General features: G+C 38.6%; 1 pseudogene; it reads right to left on the bottom strand.

The window, feature by feature from the left end:
- Nucleotides 1-252: 252 nt before the first annotated feature.
- Nucleotides 253-1,099, bottom strand: LOC125390421 (SIN3-HDAC complex-associated factor pseudogene; annotated as a pseudogene).
- Between the last annotated feature and the right edge of the window lie 4,509 nt (nucleotides 1,100-5,608).

The raw sequence follows: 5,608 nt of genomic DNA, 5'->3' as shown, positions 1-5,608 counted from the left end.
TCCACAGAAAGACTAGACTACATATGGTTTATCCTACAGTAGTCCATCTCTGTCCCCAGAACATCTCCCAATTTCATTCATTTCACACTGATAAACAAATAAAAAGATTTAAAGGGCTCTTTACAGCTTCGTTCACCTTTCCTATGAAATACTTGGCATCCTAAATATTCTGTACACTTTTTTCTTGCAGTAAACTAGGCACCCACTTAGAGTTTGGTGGATGGGGGGATGGGTAACCCATTAAAACCTATTCTAGAAACTGTTTTTTTGGTAGGTATCCAAGTTAAAAATAGAAGGGCTAGTTTGTTGTTTTATCGTCTTTTCAAAGTTTAAATTGCTTTTTTTCCCTTCTACATGACCCTCAGTCACTACTCCTGAGTGGAGATAGCAGAAGCTTCTCAGCAGCTGCTTTCTACTGCTGCAGCAAGGCTTGAAGAGATGTGTGCTAATGAGGACTTCCCCAAGTCGGTCCTTAAAGAGGCTCCCACAATGTATTTTCTGTCTTTTCCAGTAGGTAATGCCAAAAATGGAAAAACTGGGGTCCTATTAGAGCTGGAAGTCATCTCTGTATGTGAGCAGTCATCTGACTGGGTACTGTAGTAGGGAGACTGAACTGAAGAGCTCTTGAGGAGGTGCTGTAAGCATCAGGATTGTGGCCGTTAAATGTTTTCTGCTGTTTCCTGATCTAGTTGCTTTTCATCCTGTTTCCTGATAGAGTTTTCACTTTCTTTTGTTTAACTTTGTCTTTAGATTAGGTCCTGCCCTTTCATCTAGTGCATGATTCTAGTTTGTTTGGTTTTGTTTTTTGTTTGTTTTCCATTATCCTGCTGGCAACTTCTTCTGTCTTTTTACAAGCAGCACACAGGTGTCCCCTGAGTGAGTCTAGTGCAACCCAAAAGAGCTGTGGAAGTCTTTGTCATAATGTTTACTGCCCAGGAACTGAGAGCTGGAGTACTTGGCTCTGCAGATACAGCAGTCCTCAGTACTTTGGTGTGTCTTTGGCTTGTGAAAAAAAAAAAACATCTATTCTTCTGGGCCATAGTTTCCATGTGCAGCAGCATCCACACAGCGTGGATTGCACTAAGCCAACTCACTCTAAGCACTCACCCTGTCTACTGAAAATCCAGTAAGTTTGCTGTTTTTATATGCTACCTAAGGTTTAAAAAATCCCCAAATCTACCCAAATAGTACAGCCCAGAGTGGTGATGAATCAAAAATGTTAAGACAAATTAATGATAAAAATAATGTGCATGTGTATATACTTGTCAAAAGTTTCTAAAGTGGTCATGTGCAACTGTTTTAATGATTTTAGCAGAAGAGATGATGTCAGACAACAATGAGCAAATATGTTTGATGGGAAATTTGCCAACCTTTTCCAGTTCATAGTTCTTCTCATTTGTTGTTTGTTTGCTCCTTATGCAATTTACTTTAAGAGAACAAAAACAAACCCTTTATGGTTTTAACACTTTTGTCATCTCCCACTGTTTTTAGTCAGAAGTGCACATGGTATAGGCCTGTGGTTACTTTACCATGATAACAACAATTTGGGAAATAGAAACAATGAAGATGATTGAAAAACAAAATATGAAATTTTTTTCAACTCCTACTTAAGCATCAAAAATAATCCATTTCTTGAGCTGTGGCCACGCATGTCTTTGATCCTAGCACTAGAAAGGCAGAGGCAGGAGATAACTTTTGAGGTCAAGGCTCGTCTGCTCTACATAAAGTGTTCCAGACTAGTTAGGGCCACATAACATAAAATATTTGTTGCTCATTTAGAGTGTAATAGAGAAGACCTGACAGCGTCTGTCTCGGTCCATGCCTTTACACTTAGCACACTGCCTTTATCAGGAGATGGAGTCTACTAAAGTATCACAATGATTTGGTTTGAGATGTGTTGAATTGAAGAAATTCGACATCTATTATTTCAGGTTTGTGATAAATTTATGAACTGTGTAAACCAATGCCCTTTTGGTTTACTAGATTTACACATATGTGTAATATCTAATTTTTTATTAGTAGCATTGTGTTTTTTAGATTTATCACTTGTATATCACACATGTTGGTCTCTTTTATTCTAACCGTAAGTACTCTAAAATCAATATTATTATTATCATCATTATGTTGACATAGTAGCTCTTGAAATCACTTCCAGATTCTTTAAAAGAAAAGGGTTTCCTTTCACATTGTAATTCTGGTTTTCTATATTTTCTTTAGAAACAGGGTGCTTATCTTAAATGGTATTTTATAATTGTGAACAAAATTAATTAGCCCCTTGCTACAGTGTCTCTACTAAAAAGTACTTTACTATCTTTTCAGACATTTTAAATCAGGATACCTTTGCCACAAGTCTGTTCCATGTATATGTGAAGCTTTGTTTCAGATCTCTGCTTAAAACAGGTTACATAAAGTAGCAGAAAATAAACTTTCAAGTGTTAGTGCCCAGTGCTTGTTAAATAAGTATATACATTAAAATTACAGAATAACTTAACTCACTGAAGATTATAAGGTTAAGAAGTAAGTGGTAGACTCTGAAATGCAGTTGTGTTTGTGTTTTTCCTCATGTCTCTAATAGAAACTTACTTGTGCTGATATTTTGCTTATGATCTAACCAATAGAGCTTGCCTGAAGATCAGAGTGCAAAGCTAGCCACCCTAGTCAGCCATAGAGGCCATGCAGTGGTGTCATACACTTTTAATCCCTATAGCCACACTAGTTAGCCATAAAGGCTGGGAGATGGTTGTATACACTCTTGTAGCACTACAGAGGAATATAAAGCAGGATGAGACACGACCTCTATCAATATTAACTATTCTTTACTTTCAGATAATTTAACATCTGCATTTTAATTTTATAAAATTTTATTAAATTTTATAAAAACAATCTCTTTGTGACAAATTTATTAAACACACAAGGAACAGCGCAAATTGTAATCAGGTAGGTTTTTCATCTTGATACCTAATCACAAGTAACTCAAGAAGTGTCTGACTATGAGGCTCCAGTAACATACAGCACTGAGCAGATCCCATTATTTCATCCATTGTTTGCGGCCCCAAATTCTAAGACAGGCCGCCGGCAGACAGGACAGGTGCAGTTCTCTGACAACTCGCGATCAATACAATGAATGTGAAACTCATGCAGACACGGCAGCTGCCGAAGCTTGTTCCCAGCCACATAGTCACTGATGCACACACTACACACTTTACCTAACTCACTGTCAACCCCAGTTTGTTCATAGCTCCTGGTAGAAAGATTGTCAATCTGATCTTTGGTTAAACCACGAACTGGATCATCATCGCCTTCATTCAGTAAGAAGAAATGAACAAGACGCAGAATGGGTAATGTTCCAGCCTCAACTACACTGTCTGCCCTCTCTAACTGCCTTCTATTCCTACTGCAACAATTGTGGGCCTGTGGCGGGTTGGCTCACTTACATCTCGCATATCAACATTGTCTTCTTGGGTCCTCCTGGCTTGTGAGGAACCTCCACTCTAATGACTGCTGTTGTCAGCCATATCTATGTTATGAATTTCTAGGTACAGCTCTGGTAAATGCTGATCATTTCTTTGATTCTCTGACTCAGGCTCCATCCCTGTTAGAGAACTCAGCTCTCCAAATCCAGTCATGATCTGCCTTAAAATTGACTGAAGAGCCACAGAGGATGGTTCTCAGAAATCCTACGAAGAGGAACTGTTATGGTACTCACATAGGTTCAGACACCTGACCACTCTAAAGGAAATAGTTCTGTGAAAGCCCCCACCTTTGCTTTCAACTGTACTTTCTGCCAGCCTTGCCAAGGAACGGGTTCTATTTGCAATGCTATCCCCATCTTGAGTTTCTCCAGGACGAATCCTCCTGACTTGCAGGTCTAGAGTGATTGCTGGGTGACGCTGTGTGGTACCTGAGAGTCTATTGGATCTCCATTTCCGCCCCTCCTCCCAACACCCTCTCACTCCCCCCACTCCCTCCCCTCCTCCCTCTCCATCCCCAATAGCAGTCAGGGTCTCCCCCCTCCCTCCAGGTCCAGGAAGGTGAGCATCCAAACAGACTGGATCCCAAAAAATCCAGTATATGCAGAGGAAACAAGTTCCCTCTCATCTTGCCTTCCTTGCTCACGTTCTCTTTCCTTCTGCTTCTCGTTTGGACCTAGGGAGTTAAGTCCAGTGTTCCAATGTGGGTCTTCGTCTCCATCTCCTTGGCCCATAACCATACTGATGAATATTTTGCTTATCACCATAGATCCTCTCCTGTTTTAAGAACCTCTACCAGCCACCTCCATTCATGCATCTGGCCCAGAGTGGATTTAGTGAGGGACCTCTTCCCCTTGGCTTCACCCTCTCAGAACTCCTCTGGGTACTCAGATCAACTTGGGATTCTGGCCTTGGATACTGAAGACAGACAGTAAAAGACATCTAACAACCTAACTACACATGCCAGGACTCATTGCAAAAATAAATAAATAAATAAACTATATACAAAACCAAGGCAATGTCTGCTCAAAAAAAAAAAACTAGCAATCCCATCAATGAAATGGTTCCAAGGAGGACCGTTTAGGACAAAATTATATGCACAGAAGTCAAAAGAAGAATCAAACATAATCAAAGTGTCTGAAGAATGAACGTAACGAGGACAGGAATGAATACATAGCTAAATGAAACAAAGACAACATGAAAATAAAATGTGAAAAAGCAGAATATTAAAATCTAATATGAAGTTAAGTTGTAAGTGAAAAATTAGTCAATTTAGATGGCAGAGTAACATCATAACTTGAAGGCAGGCTAGAAAAATTGGATCATTTACTCAAAAAAAGTATGAACAGAACATGCAGGCTATTTGGACACCATAAGAACATCAATTTATAAATTATGGACAGGAAAGAAAGAGAATTATAGGTCAAAGGCATTGAAAACATTTTCAATAAAATCTCAGAAAAAAAATTCCCAAATCTTGACAGATGGCCTTAAACAACAAGAACAGAAGAAAAGAGACTAATACGTTGCAGTTAAAATACTAAGAAAGAGGTTTTGAAGCTGCAAGAGAGAAGGCCCAGGTCACAGAAAGACAGGCTGGTTACCAGATAAAATTCCTTCAAGCCAGCAAGTCTAGTACAAGAAATTAGCCAAATTCTGAAGGGCATAAATACCAGAATATTATACCCAGCAAAACTCTTCTATAAATGAAAAATAAAAATGTTCTATGATAAAAATAGATTAAACCAACTTCTGACCACTAAGCTTGCTCTAAAGAAGATACTAGAAAGAATACTTCAGACTGGAGAAAAAGACAACCACATTCCCAGGTCACCAGAGATAAATAAATGATACCATAAAATTAATCAAAAGATGTTTAACATCAAAATTCATCAAAGGGGAAAAAATAATATGCACCATTCCATAATAAAGCTAAACTAGTCTCAGTTCTTCAATTAAAGACTATCAGACTAAACTAGAGAACAATATTCATCTTTTTGCTTCCTCCAAGAAACATGCCTACCTGTGAGAAACAGACTTCCCCTTAGGGTAAAATGATGAGAAAAAGAACTCCTAAGCAAAAGGAAAACAAGTAGGTGTATCATCTGACAAAATAGATTTCAAACCAAAACCAATTA

This window comes from Myodes glareolus, chromosome 2 (genome assembly GCF_982192425.1).
Source record: "Myodes glareolus chromosome 2, mMyoGla1.1, whole genome shotgun sequence".
Classification (NCBI taxonomy): Eukaryota; Metazoa; Chordata; class Mammalia; order Rodentia; family Cricetidae; genus Myodes; species Myodes glareolus.
This window is presented reverse-complemented; position numbering and strand designations above follow the sequence as displayed.